This window comes from Passer montanus, unplaced genomic scaffold (genome assembly GCF_014805655.1).
Source record: "Passer montanus isolate IOZ18808 unplaced genomic scaffold, ASM1480565v1 scaffold16, whole genome shotgun sequence".
Lineage (NCBI taxonomy): Eukaryota > Metazoa > Chordata > Aves > Passeriformes > Passeridae > Passer > Passer montanus.
In genome coordinates this window covers 2,076,854-2,092,541 of record NW_024363160.1, presented here as the reverse complement: position 1 = coordinate 2,092,541, position 15,688 = coordinate 2,076,854, and the positions used below count along the sequence as shown (strand labels likewise).

General features: G+C 38.7%; 1 protein-coding gene across 3 annotated transcripts in view; it reads right to left on the bottom strand.

Annotated features, from left to right (window-relative positions):
* PEX2 (peroxisomal biogenesis factor 2) overlaps nucleotides 1-11,133 on the bottom strand; it is a 29,955-nt gene extending 18,822 nt beyond the window's left edge. Inside the window, exons 1-2 of one of the 3 annotated variants that reach the window (XM_039702847.1) lie at nucleotides 10,839-11,133; nucleotides 10,592-10,669 (exon numbers count right to left, since the gene is read on the bottom strand). The gene's annotated coding sequence lies outside the window, so the exon portion shown is untranslated. The other 2 variants (XM_039702846.1, XM_039702848.1) reach the window with 2 other exon arrangements.
* Between the last annotated feature and the right edge of the window lie 4,555 nt (nucleotides 11,134-15,688).

The following is a 15,688-nucleotide window of genomic DNA, read 5'->3' as shown; positions in this document are numbered from 1 at the left end:
AAAGTCTCTCTTAACATTCACTATTACTATTTTATTATTATAAAGTATCTCTACACAAAGAAACAACAGGATATACATTAAAGGTAACAATTTTTCAACCTTTTCAACAAACTAGACTCTGCCAAGTCCCACCATGGAGTTTAATGGTCGAAGCATGGGGAAGCAGGATGCAGAGTGGGCATGCTAGAAATCATCTCCTCTCGGGAGACAATACTAACACACAGCCCCTTCTTCCTTCTGGAGCAACATTACATTTGGTATTGTGCATTGCCATAGTGGGTGTGTGTGAGGGCAGGGAAGCAAGCCATAGCCTTGGTTTACTATCCCTCCTTTGATGTTTATGAAGTTAGGCTATCAACAGATAGCAATGAAAACTACCTTTCCGCCCATCACAAGAACACTGAGGTTTTTTTTAACGTGGAGTGTTCTACATTTTTCTTTGTGAAAATTCATCATTTAACTGTTCTTTTTGGATACTCTCAATAGCAGAGGATATTTTAGATGCCAATTTAAAATCAATAAATTTTAAAGATGAGAAATCAAACGATACATATTCAGTTAACCTTAAAATCTTCCTTTACACCAACTCTCATAACACAGAACATGGACCCCAGCTGCTCAAAGCCTCATGTCTCACCATTAAATCTCATCTCTTTCTTGCTTATCAAGTGCAGAGAGAAATATCCTCAGATCAAAGTCTAATTGGGAGCCCCAACTGTGTTGTCTCTTAATCACTGTAAAATTAACTTATCACTATATCATTACCTCAAATAACCTTAAAAAAGATTGATTTTGTATTACTGTCTGGATTTCTATATACTTCAGACAAATACCTATCATTTTCTGAAGAACATAAATTGATTCTTTAACTGTTTGGAATAACTATTAACACTAATTGAAAAGTCAGTAACACACTGCAATCACAGAAACTATTGTTTATTTCTTATATTCCTGGGAGAAAGGACTATTTGTCAAAATAGACAAATTCAAGGAAAACACTGAATGACTGTGTAACAAACAATTCCCACAGATAAAATTAAGAATTTTATTATGGATGTTAAAAAATGCTACAGTTACATTTAATGTTCAAAGACCAAGCATAAGCCAAAGACACATTCAAATCACAGGCTGCTTTTCCAATTTTAACTAAGTAAACTTAGATTTCATAACATGAGTGAGATACAAGAGATTAGCCACTGTTGAATGCCTGGAGACAGCAAGGAAACATTAACGATAGTTCATTGATTTATCTTCCATAAACTACCTGCCAGAATCAAAATATTAGGGCTTCAAGTTACAAAATCAAAACCAGCTCAGAAGAGCCAGAACTGATACAACAGTAATGAAGAGAAGCAGGAAAGTGCTGCACTGTTAGAAGCTGTAAATCAGCCATTTCTGACAGCATTTGATGGATACTGAAAATCCCACATCAGTGTAACACATCCCATCAATGAATGCTAGCAACCAAGACTATTACTGGCCACTCCTTAAAATATTCTGAATGCTACAAGCTTCTACTGACTTCAGATAAATTTGTCATTAGTCAGCGCTCTTAAAAGACAGATTATTAGATCCAAACAACCAGATCTGATAGTTACCTCATAACTAATATTTAAAATACTACCTTTTAAAATTCGCAATGCTAAATTCAAGGCTATAAAACCTCAAAGTACATTTGTATTCCTTGTAGCATAGAAGTCAGAGACAGCATCCTCCTACCAACTTTTTTGATAAACCCTAATCTTCATTTATTGGAATAAACAGGAAGATAAACATAACAAGCTAATGTTCCATCACTATTATTCTTAATCCCATATCCTTTTTCTCTTCCTCCCTCATCTGATTTCCTCTTTTGTCATCCTGCTCCTTAGTACACCAAATTACAAATTCATGTCTAAAGGGACATGTCAGTTTCACTTATAAATTCTCATTCTCTGTTCCACTAAATGAAATCTAGCTGTTGTTCCTTTTAAAGCAATCAGTGATAAAAACCTGAAAGTGTAAAAAACAAAGCTGCATTGTAACTTGAAGACTTCCAAAAAACATGGTTAAAAATCCCTTGATCTAGATGCTGAGCAATGTATGTGTCTTGTACACAACAGACTTTTCTTTTTGGAACTAAGTAATGGCAATTATGTGGAGAAGTGCCTTACCTTTACTGTTGATGAACTAAAATGGTGAAGAGAGATTTGGTTAAAGTAGTTGAACAGAGTGGCAGCTGTGATGGTTAGCTGGGAAGAAACAGCCCTTTGTAAGTAAGGAGCAAACTGACTGAACCAGCATCAGGAGGTGCAAAAGTTAAGCAAAGCTAAGAATTAAGTTAATAATGTAGGTCTCACCTGCTGATGTGATCAACAGATAACTGAGAGACTCCTGTACTTGGAAGACATTTTGGGTGTGATAAGGATACGAAGTTCTGGTACAAGGACGGCTAAGTAACACTGCAATGCATGTGCAGCAGTGAAAAGAACACAAGGCTTAGTAAATGTATGATCTGTTGTGTAAAGCAGGTGAAATGTCACCTGGTGGCAGGACTATGCAGCTCCATTTCAAAACAGTCCTATGACAGAACATGAATGCACAGTTGTGAGCACACTGAGGGCAGTTATAGCCATAACTCTTCCAGTGAGGGCAGTTATAGCCATAACTCTTCCTTTGCTGGTTATGCTGTATTTCTGAAAAGTTGGTCTTCCACCTCATGATATATGTAACATCAGCATTTCATTGTTGTAAGGGCACTGTATCTCACATCCCCTTATTTGTCAAGCACAGTGTCAATCCCAATTTTATGCATTTTTTCTGTGCCCCTCCTTACACTTCTTCCATTCAAAACTACCTAAAAAACAAACAAAAAGTCATTTAACTTGAATTCTCATTTCATAGCTCTGTGTCTCTGTTCTGCTCCAACCTGTCTGAGTCATACGAACGGATCACCAGATAAGTATGGCGATGCCAGGAAGAAGATTGAGAAGATACATACAAGAGATTCAGAAGCAACACCTGCTCTATATACTCTGATAAAATTTATCACAGATGACAGAACCCTGCAATTTTGCATTAAACACTTTACGCTTATAATTTATGAAACACAGTCACTGCCCAGATTTTATTCCAACTTTCTTCCTTTTCACATACATATGCATACCAACTGCACAGTCATGAATATTCAGCAATATGCAAGTGTAACAATGCTGATCCAAGTACTGAACTGCAGGAACATAAGGTCCTTTAACCTTTTATTGGAGATACTTATTAGATAAGAATGCTAAAGGCTATCCTAAATGCCTAAATCATAATTAACCCCTGTCCACATCTGTACCAAAAGGAGGACTCTATGTAAAACCAGTGTTGTTACAGACTGTATATATTTAAGATTTGCTACAAACAATAAAGTCCTGCATCAAGAAATAGACAAGCCTATTCACTCTATGTCTTAAGTTTTGGCTTTGTATTATACGGCATAACTTATGAACAATTTGATCAAATTATAATCAAAAACTCTCAACTGGTGCAAGGATAAAGAGCAGTACTTGACATAAATGTCTCATTTTTCAGGCTTGTGTTCTTTAAAAACCTAAGCTAACATAATTTTTGACAGCTACAGCAACTGTCTCCAATTTTCCTTCTACTGTCTATTCTGTTCTTATCTTACAGATTAGCACTAGCACCCATTTGAACTTTAATTGTTTCGCATGTTGAACTGGCAAAAGCCCAACCTATTTAAACTTATTTTTCTGCAGATTTAGTACAAAACCAGGTCAGATACATGCAGTACCAGTAAAAAGAACAGGGTCAGGAAAACCAGATAATCATGAAACCAGCTGCCTTTGGATCTCAGCATCATACTCTTATAACCACCACCAGTCAACAATAAGACAGAAACTCAAGCCTTTTGACTTGAAGAACTGTTCTTTTTGTCCTCAATCTCAACGTGCTGAATGTGCAAGCAAAACACCACAACACTGCAAATATAAATAATGAAACTTTTAGCCGTCTTTCAAAAATGCAAAGAAAAATAATTATTCGTACAAGTCCTCTGTAGGATTCATGCAGACTTGCAAGTGAGAGGCTACTCTGTTTAAATAAGTAACTATGAAATTCCTCCCTACTTTCAGCTTTTCTGGTATGATTGTACCTTGAAACGTGTGGCATACACAATGACTACGAGGGGTGCTGGGAAAATTTGATGTGCTCAATGTCCCCAGCCCTTGACGATTTTATTACTTGGTAATTATGGGAACTTTAAGCACACAAGGGAAGACTGATACACTTCCACCACACTTCTCCTCAATCCTGTAACTTCATTAGCATTTTAGAATCAACTGAATGGTTGCATACATGTATTACAAGTAACAGTTTAGAAGAGGGATAATAATTTCCTTGCTAGGCAGCCTGAGTTGTATGCTGTTACAGCTTCTGAAATCCCTCTGCAATTCCAATGTGTATTTCCCTTCATGATTTAGTTATGCCCCATAGTGTCATGGCATTATATTAATTTCCCTTTCAGGAAAAGTTTTTCCTCCTTACCAAACCCCTCCTGTGACACTTTTTTCTGCTTCTCTGACTACAGAATTAATATTATTTTTGAATACTGATATTTTAATGTATTTTTTCAAGTTTTCTTAGAATTTAAATTTTTATTAACTCCTTTATTTTCTAACCCCACTCACAATATTAGCAAAAACCAAGAGAGGAGATAAGGAGTGTCAAAGACAAGACTTTTAGGGACATTGTTCCCAGGCAGCTACTGATACAAACACAATGAGTATTAGCAGCATTCAATTCAACTTCCTCCTAAAAGCAAAAAACCTCCCCAAGTCCTCCATTGCAAAAGGAGAAAGTGCCCAGACCCAGTCAGAATCAAGCTTGAATCAAGAATTGCACCATTGCTGCAATTCCTCTTTCTTCCTATAGTGTGTATGTCCTCTTTTTCCTCTACCTCAAAGTTTTTTATTTCTCTTATATTTCCCCATTACTCAGAAAAATCTGAATTTTGTTTCCTTTTCAAAAGAGCCTGAAATAAACTCAAACTTCTGAAGTTCTTGTATCCACCTCCAAACAAAAAAAACCCCTACCCTCATCTCTGACAGAGGCATGTTACAAAGACAGCATCCGTTCCTTTTTTGTAAAGTTTAGACTTGAACTGATGATGCTTGCAGTTGTAAGTCAGCTGTATGGCTGAAGGAACAATTTAGCTCTTGAAGAAGCTACAAAACAGAGAGCCTGCTACCTTCTCTGTGCATACACAGCACAATTTGACTATGAACCCACATCTTTTTCGCACAACACATTGGCCATTTTAATTTTTTTTTTATTTTATTTGCTGCTTTCAACTTTACAGAGAGTGCTGTATAGCAGCTGATGTTGAGAGCACACTTGTTAGTTAAAATGAGAGGAACAGAAAGGGTGTGACTCTCTTCAGTGGTCTAAGTGAAAAAGAATGTATGCTAATAGCTGTCAAAAGGAAAAAAGCCCAACCCTATCTCTAAAAAAAATCAGACCCAATAAAAATCTCAAAACAGCATAAGCGGCCTGCTTGAAAACACCACACTGAAGTAAAATTCAGCAGTCCATGAGAGGTAACAAGTTGTAGCAGCTGTCCTCATTAACTGGAGCAGCAATACACTGAGTGAATACATTTCCATTTTGAGTCATAAACAACATACTATCATTTAGGTTGAAAATTTTAATTCACTTTCTAGATGCTCTGAAAAACTGCATTAATTCAGATGTTCTTCCTAAATAGCTAACATTTGGGAACCAGACCTTGCTGGGGAGACATTTACATTAGGGTATTTCACTGAAAGACTGATTTTAATTGACAAAATTATCATCTTCTAACTGCACATTGCATCATCCAGATCATGTTAAACAGGGCTGAACACAGTACTGACCCCTGGGGTACAACAGTAGTTACCAGCTTCCAACTCGACTTCTCACCACTGATTGCCATTCCCTGTGGTCCATCTGTTCAGCACATTTTATGCTGACCTGACTGTTTGCTCACCCAGCCCATACTGCAGCAACTTCTCCAAGAGGATGTCACAGGAGACACTGCTAAAGACTTATTGATGCAAGTATCTTCTCCTCCCTCCCCTTATTTACCACACCAGTCATTTCATTGTAGAAAATTATCAGGTTGGTCAAGAATGGCTTCCTCTTGGTAAATCTATGTTGACTACTCCTGATCATTTTCTTTAATGTGTCTTAGAAGGCTTTCAAGGATTAGCTGCTGCATCACCTTCCATCCTTGTGGGGGATCAAGGTAAAGCTGATCAGGCTGTAGTTCCCTGAGGACTTCTTCCTGCCCTTTTGAAAACAGAAGAAAACAGTCTACAGGCACTTCTCCCAGTTCCTCAATCTCCCAGTCCGACGATTATTGAGACCGTCCCCACAATTACATCAGCCAGCTCCCTCAGCACTCATGGGCTCATTCCCAGAGCGTTATCTATGTCCTCTTTATTTAAGTATTCTCTGACCTAAACCTCTTCCAAGTGTACATCTTCCCTGCTCCAGACTTTTCCCTGCGTTCTACGGTTCCTGAAGGTCTTTTCTAGTAGAGACAGAAGCAAAGGCAGCCTGCATAACCTCAGCCTTTTCCACATTTCCTGCTCATTCAGGCATGAGACCACATTTTCCCTAGTATTCCTCCTGCTACTCGTGTATTTATAGAAGCCATTCTTGTAGTCTATGACATCCATCACCAGATTCAACTCCAGGTAGAGTCTGACTTTCCTAATCACATCCATGCATGCTCAGACACTCTCTGCTGCTCCCAGGCTATGTGCTCTTGCTTCTGCACATTTACTTTTAATGTCTGACTTTTGTGATGAGTTCCTGTTCATCAATGCACGGCTGCTGGCATTTTAGCCTGACTTCATAACTGCTGGGGTGGACTGCTCCTCAGCTCTGAGGAGATGATCCCTGAGTACCAACCAGCTTTGCTGCATCCCTCCAGGGGCCTGACCCTGGGGGATTCTTCCAAGTACGTCCCTGAAGAGGCCAGAGCCTGCTTTCCTAAATTCCAGGGCAACAATCTTACTTTCTTATTCTTAAGCCAGGCTCTCAGAGAAAGCCAGCACTAATATCACTAACAGACTGAATAAGAAATAGATTACATTAGTTTCTGTCAGGGACCATATAGCTTAAAGGAAATATTGCTAAACTGGCACAAACACAGTGAACTTCTTTATTGAAAAAGTTATTACCTAGAGAGTCTTAAAAAAAGCCCTCTCTGCCCAAAAATCATTAAATACCTAAAAGGTTTAAGAACCAAGGTATCAAAAAAGTAATATATCTTATTCTTCAGTTAGACTGACATTAATATAGAATGAATTTATTGTAGTATAAGAAGAACATTTCTTATTAAATACAGTGCTATCTTTTAATTCAAATGTTTATTTACATTTCTTGTTATCTTAATTATTATTATTGGAGCACACCATGCTTACATGCTAATTCAATGAAATTCTCTTTATGTCTGAAGCTTATCAGTCAGTGTTAGCTGGACCCAATTTATTTGTTTCTTTACATCTTCTTGATTGTTGTTTTCACTGAATAAATGCAGAAATTCCAAGCGCAACAACAGTGCTGTGGAATTTTTGAAACTTTTGCAAGAGCAGGCCATTATAACCAACAGAGAAATAAAACACATGAGTAACAAGGTACTTGAATTATAGTCTCAAATTGTTGACTGATTTTGTCTACTGTTTAACTTACTACTAATTTCCCTTCAAGAACCTGTCCATCTCTTCCCTTCTTTGTTCCCCCTTCCCTTCTCTCTGAACCGCATGGCTTTGAAACTACTTTCATATGTTTAAAAAAATAGAAAAGACATTCCCACTGTCTCACATTTTGAACATGTAATTAAACATTTAGGGGTTTTTTTTCCTCCCTGAAAGACCATGTGCTTCATTATTATATCCAGCTATATGCTAATACTGGATTCAGTTATCACTCCCTACACTTGGATGATTTATATATTGAAGAGCCATTTATTTTACACCATATTCTTGGTATTGATACTACATAGCCATAAACCTGTTTCCTTCCTTCCCAAATATTCTCTAGGTAGCAGTTTTTAGCCATTTTCAAGACTGTCACCTCAAAAGACTATAAACAGAGAGGGTAAAATGGCTTTCTTGGCTTACACAACAGCATTTGATGTCAAAGAACAAATTAAGGTCCTCGGATTAGTAACAGTGTGAAAAACTGTTTTGTTTATACTCAAAATCTGCGTATAAAAATTACCTGTCCTACTCTACTGTACAAAGGGTACAATAAAGTCTTTTTGTACTAATAATACCTGTTTGAATGTTTTAGTTTAATTTAATTTAGTACGTTACAGGAACATTTACTTCCTGCGTGTCCCGGATCATCTTAAGTATCAAAACCTTTCTGTGAGTCTCTACAATGTTTAATGAAATTAACCTACAGTCTTCACCTACAGACATGGGTGAATAATGAAATAATCAAATAGGAGACAAACAGAGCTGTCAAACAAACAAAACATTCTCTCCCAAGTCAAAACACCCTCCTTGCACAGGACAGACATATATCTAGCCTAGTCCCTAATACTCTAGAAACATGAGCTGAGGCATGCCATTCTAGCTACTTGGGAGTCCTTTAATAAGTGGGTGGATCCATAATGCATCTGAAGGATCATTACCTAAGAAATAAAATATTTTAAAAAATAAATTCAGAACATGGTGTTTTATATGTCTGTACTACTGTACTAAGAGTTCTAAGATTAGCTATGAGATATATAAGCATGAGTTGATTCAAATATATGTAAGCTCACTACTATTACTTTACAGTTTTCAACATTTCTAAGAAAAGCAAAAGGTATTTTGACATTCTTGCAGAGAGATATCTAATTTAAATTATTTACTTAATTAAAGCAACATTAATGGGAACAGATTTTTTTCATTTGCTGAAAAGGGTGTTCTTGACAAATAAAAACCCAAGTTTGAACAAAGCTAAGCCTAGGAGTTAAAAGGATGTGAAAATAGAGGCAAGATGCTAAGCAGAGCTATTTCCGTTGCCTTGGTCCCAGATTAATGCAATTCCACAATACACTGTACTCAACAATAAACATCCTCAATTCCTACTTTAAAAACTGCAAATATATACACATAACACTGAGGTTTTTCAAATATTGATACACACACAAACTCTCACTACATAAAAAGGCACAAACACCCCACCTCTTTTAGACTCTTCCCAAAAAATCCAGACTAGCAGGCAAGAAAGTGGGTGCAACAGAAGATCCTTACAAAACCTTCACAGATAACAGCTTTAAACGTATTCCACTTTCTAATTCACAGACTCAATCAAAAACTTTATGATATGGAGAACACTACAATCAGCATGGTAATTAAAAGAGTAAATCACAGAAGCCTAGAATCATCAAGATTGGAAGAGACCTTTAAGAACATCAAGACCAACCACCAACACAGCACTAACTCCAAAACAGTATTCTTACTAATATCTAATGCTAGAGGCACTAGCAACCAAAGTAGACGTTTCAATACTGACATGATCATCTATTTCTGTACCAAATTCCAGAAAAATTAAAATATAAGTGTCAAATCCCTTCAGTACTCTTGATTATGTGCCCTACTGGTTTATTAAATTTCCACTAAAAATTGTAAAGAAAAGAAAAAAAAAAGCTCTTTTAATGAGCTAATTTATACATTTCACACATGCAAATTTAACCCCATAGGCAAGTAATGGAAATTGATGGCTTCATGCAGTATAAACAAGCACTGAAAAAAAAACCAAACCCCAAAACTTTAATTTTTCCTCCCTTTAATAGCTTATTTACTACTCTAATTAAGTTCCACCAATGACACTTTCAGTTTTTTTACTACTAATCACTTTACTAGATAAACTAGCCATGATGGACAGCCAAGAACTGAAGCTGCTGCTGAGGAGGAACTGCAGCAGAAAGATGAAAAAAAAACTGAAGAAGAAAACGCTGATAGAACACATCTCCCAAAAGAATTAAAATAGCATTAGTTTAAAAAAAACCCACAACTTTATCAACTGTTGCTAAACTGTATGTCAAGAAAAGCTCAAAAAAAGTCTGACAAGAACTAACTTCCAATGAAATCAAATGGCAAAGTATTTCGGACTCAAGTTTTAGTACAAACTTTACTTCATTTAGTACCAAGTTTAGTCATACTTCATCTTTGACCTTAGGGAACACCTCCCTCACGCTGACAGGTAAAAGATCATACAAGAAACACAGTGCTGTGGTCTCCACTATGGACTACGTCATAAGCAGAGTTTGTCTGTTGGTCAAAACACATTGGCCATTCAGAATAAATCCACATTTACTTTCTAGGGAACCAATGATTTGTTACTTACAGGCTGCACAAAACTGGATTAACAAAAGCGAGAAGTTGCTACCCTAATTTTCAGACTTCTTTGCCACCTACAGTAGGCAGTTAGAGGAATGACCCTCGAAGAGTATAAAAGTTTCAGTCTCTCAACTGATACCACAATTCAGATGATGATACCCCTCTGACAGGATATTATACCCTTTTTTTCTCCGCAGAGGTCGTCACCAGGCTCTGTCCTCTCTTACCGCACGCCTGGGCCTAGCTGGATGCTCCCCGTCTCTGCACGCTGCGGCACCAGGAGGCGGAACGGGGGCGACCGGCGACTGCAGGAGCCCAAACACAAGTTTTTATAAGCAGGTCCTGCATGAGCTCCGGGGCCTGAGCCAAAGGGACTGCCCGGGCCTGCCGGGCTGGGCTCCGCCGAAGGCCGCGGCCCCTGCAGCGGCTCCCGCCCGCCGCGGCCGCTCCGTCCCGCCCCGCGTCCCGACTGACCTGCGCCGCCGCTGGGCCCGGCCCTGCGCGACTCCGCGGGTGCGCCGGGCTCAGCCTCGAGCCTCTCAGCGAAGCTCTGCGCGGACGGAGCCGCCCCGGCCCGCGGGCACCGTCCCGGCAGCCGGTGACAGCGGCAGCAGCCCGGAGCGGAGCGGCCGCAAGGACAGCTGTGCGCCGGCCAGCGCCCGGCGCGGCTGCGCAGGAAGCGCTCCGGGAGACCCGGACGGCGCGCGGGAAGCGCTCCCCGTACGGCGGCCGCGGCAGGGCGGGCCGCGCGCTGCTTGACTGACAGCCCGAGCAGCAAATCAGCGGCTCGGGGTGAGGCGCAGCAGCCAATGGCGGAGGGGGGCGGGGCGGCCCCGGGCCGGTGCTCCCGGGTCGGCGGGCCCGGTGTGTTCCGAGCCTGTAGCGGCTCCTGCCCGGGGCCGCTGGTGTGGGCGTGAAGAGACTCCTGGCCTGGGGTGGCGTGGTCACCGAGCGGCTTGGAGTTGAGGGCGGTGTGGGGTGGAGTCCATGGGGAGGCCTGCGGAGCGTTTGCGGTCAGGACTCACAGGCCTGTGGGAGGAGAAGCGAGCAGATGGGGAAGCAGCCTGCGGGCACTGCGGGCCGTGTTCCTGCAGCGAATGCGCTGCTCCATACGTGCGTGCTCGGTTAGTTCCTGGCATCGGTGTCAGGTTTTCCCTCACGGGCTCGAAAGTGTTTTAGGTGATTCAAGAGCTATAATTTAATTGTGTTGTACGCCTTAGGTGAGGCAAACTGCACTGTGAAGTTGGCTATTACTGTTCTGGGAAGAAAAGAGAACTCTGAACAGGTTGGGGGGCGTTGTCAATGCTTGTTAAATAAAAGTTAAAAGATACTAAAATAGTGATTTATTCATTTCCAAACCATAACTAAATTTAGTTTTGACATATTCATGAACACAGGTTCCCAGGTAACATTAAAGGTTATATAGTTCTTCAGATAACTTCCTGAGGTTATCTCTGCTGAGGGGGCGTTCCGTAGGCACATATTGTTGGATTCTGTACTATTTTTTTGTAACTCATGAGAAATTAAATAGCACTTTGGAATACCTCAGGTACCACAAAAGAAAATGCAGACATTTATGAATATCAGGATCCTGAAAGAACAGTTCTGTTCAATATTTACATGTAGTTTTTCACAGTGATAAAGCAGTTAGGCAAAACAGATGCGTAACTTTGTTAATGATGAGTAATTCCTCTTTTAGAATACCTGCTTGAAGTGAATAGGGCGAATTCACATGATTTCACAAAAAGGGGATTAGATCTTTTTTGTATGAAAAGAGCATTTTAAGCAAAATGAGATAACTATGTTTTGAGCTAGAAAGATTCTTCTGTTTAATGGGAAGACATTGAGGTGGAAAGCTTATTACCTCTAATAAAAAACAATCACCCCCAAATATTTAAATAGTACACTATGTACACCAAGGTATTTAGGGTAATGTTTGCTTTGTTTTTAAAACAAAACCATGTAATGATTTAATTCTGCTCAGAAGTAGTTAATTGAATCATGAAATTAATTTATTATCATTATTTTATCATTGTATATTTGAATTAGGAACAATGAAAAACACTTCCTTGTATGGGGCTCTGTGGAGAGTGTGTAATTTAAAATCTTCTGAAGTGAGAGTTTGTGTCAGGAGGGCATCACAGAGGAAGACAGTAGAAGACCTGCAGCTCAAGAGTGAAGCAAAGTGCTTTTTGTGGTGGGGCTGATGCTGTGGCTGTCTCTGGGAGCCAAGCTTTCTAGGTGAACCCTTGCCTCTGTTTTGACCTGACAGTGCAGAGGCAGCTGGCTATCTGTGTCCGTCACAGGAAGTCTGAACTAAAGCTTGCAGGGCTAACTTGTCAATGCTTGGAATACTTACAGACCCTGTAGCAGGAAGTATAAGGGCAGTGCTGAACAAGTCTTGCATGAAGAGTAAGAGTTTCAACCTGAGTTCTCGAGGCTGAGTTTCAGAACTATCCATGAGTAACTCTTGATGAAGACACCTTGTCTTGTTTACTCCAGTTGCCGAAATAAGCAGTAAACAAATAGGGGTGCTTCATATCCAAAGTGTTTCCTCATTTCTGCACTCATCTGACACTCACATTTCCTCCTGCTATTACATCTGCTTTGTTCATATGGAGGTCATCTGGCCTTGATGCTGCTGAGAATTCTCTGTCTTTCCTCAGGCCTGAATGTGGATAAAGACAGCAATTTCATTGCTGAACAGGTTGGTTTTACAGACTGGATAAACTTATGTTTTCAGAAACTGGAAAGGAACATGCTTGTGTAAAATATACTACAGGGATGAAAAAGGGAGTTTTCAGGTGTGCTCTCTAAAGAAATAGAGAGCAAGCTAAGATTACCTTTCTCTTTGAAACACTTTAAACACCCTTTCCTCCATGCAAACAGTACTTAAATTATTGTGGTTTGCTGGTGGTTCAGTAATCAAAATGTTATTTGTAGTGTCTTTGTAGTAGGCTGCATGGATTGGGAATTTTTGTCACTGCTGTTAATATTCTTCCCGAAGCAGAAAACCACAACTAAGGTACTGAAATATGAAGAAAGAGAGGGGGATGGAAGAAAAATGAAAAGCTAAAGCATTCCTTTGTCCAAGGTTTTCATTTGTGTCTAACCTTCCCTGTCATTTCTACCCTTCTAATTCTTTCAGGATATGATAGAAAAATGTCTCCTCTGACTATAGAAAAGCACTCTCAAATTTCTGTGCCACTACTTGAAACACAGTGATGCTTTTAATGCAGACATTTTCCATGGCCTTAACTGCTCACAGGTCTGTACCAAACCAAAGTAGCCACTGTGAATACCTAGCAAGTACTGTTCATAAACATTTTTATAATGTTTGACCTTAAGAGTGACCTGAAGATTAATGGATATGTTGTATCAGTTTTAATGGGTCTCTTCTCCCTTGGATACACACATGTGACTCCCATTAGTCTTAATGGGAGTTATATGTGTGCCTAGAGGTTAGACAAGATCTCTAAAGGTGCTGTTATGCTCTCTTGTATTAACGATCTCATAATTGCTGAGGTGCTGCACCTTTGCATTGAAAGCAAACTAATTAAATTGGTCTAGTACAAGTTGGTTTACTAGCATACCTGGCACGTACGTGTGTTTTCCTGTGGGCTCCTCGGTACACAGAGGTAGAAGCCAAACTGAATGTGGAATTTAAATTTTACATGTGACTTGACTTTCTTTGTAATTGTTTTTTGTAATACAAAGTGAATTCATGAGTTTGATTGCTAAGAAAGATGATTGTTCGTGTGAATATGTAGGAAGAAGCTGAATGTGGTGTTTTATTTTATCATGAAAGCATGTATTGAGAAAAGGGACTGAATTGATTCTTGTTTTGATGTTCCAAATCATGCACTTTGAAAAAAGACAGTTAGGTCTAGAGGATTAACATGAAGCTTGATGTTGAATTTTAATTATGGCTTTGTTACTCATTTCTTCCAAGAGCCTTTAGACAAAGCACTTCACCTTTCTTTGATTTCCAGGTATGTAAAATATCTGCTCCCTTCTTAGTGTTGCAGACATAAATTATTATCTGTTCTGTGCTTTGAAATGTTAAGATTGGTATGTTTTAAGTGTATTCTGCTGGCATAATTATTGAAGTACAGAAGGAGGAAGAAAATCATAGTAACCACCTGATACAGCCAGGCAGAAGCTCTGGTGATGATGCAGATCTATTGAGAGAAGTAATTCTGTTCCATAGTTTATGATGCATAAAACAGTGTATTGGTGGTGCAAGATTTCTTGGTATTTTATACATATAATCCATCTTTTGGGCCAGATTTTTCAGTGAAAGTGATTGCACACAGCCAAATGAACATTGTATAGACATTTGACATTTTTATGAATCAAAATAATGATTTGAATTTGATGGTCAGTGTGGAAATTTATGCACTGTCTTCTGTGACTGTCTCTACATTTGAAAATCAACCATGATGCAGTTTTGTTTGAAAATACAAATTTGGGGAAAGAATGAATTTTCATATTTACTTGCTGGAAGAGAAGAGGCGTTTGTGTGCTAATGTTCACTTTTAAAGTTGGTTTATTGTTTTCTTTTTTCAGATTAAGGTATTATATAAACTCAATTTCACCATTCAGTTTTACTATTTGAGAAGTAAGAGATCCTGGAGTCTGTTTTGGGTTTTTTTGCTGTTGATTTGTTGGGAGGTTTTTTTGACAATATAATTATTTTATTTTTGATCGTATGTGTTTCTTAGTTTCTAGTGGAAAGTAGCAAATATCTACTGAGACTGTGGTAGTAATGTCTTTAGCTCTGTACTTTAAAATACCTGGAAAAATCTTGTGAATGGTTTCCTAAATATATTTCCTTGCATTTGACTCCAGTGTATAAAATTTTCTTCCTCATGTTAATTTCAAACATTAAATTCCTTAGGTTTTTTAGTAATTTGTGATTAGTTTTCCAGTACTCTTTAAAGAAGAAATAGTCTTATTAGTGTTATATTTTAGGCTATGTAAGATATTTTTAAAGAAAGTTGAAAGTTAAAACAAACCTTACCTAATTTTTTTTCTATGCATGCTTATGCATAGAAAAGAATCAACAGGTCTATTTCGTAAGTATGAATTTCCAAGGTTTTATGTGTGTTTCTATTTACTTAAGATTCTTTGACCTAAATTCTGTTTTGATGACATACTCTAAACATCCAGAAATAGGAGGTGTGTCCTATGTATTTTTAAGATATCAAAAACTTGCACTCTTATGAAGGAAGCTTCTTTTGGGAAAAAATAAACTCCAAGCTTTGCTAGTATCTATGATAAATTTTCTAAGTAGAATAAGCAACAGCACCCAAAAAAAAAGG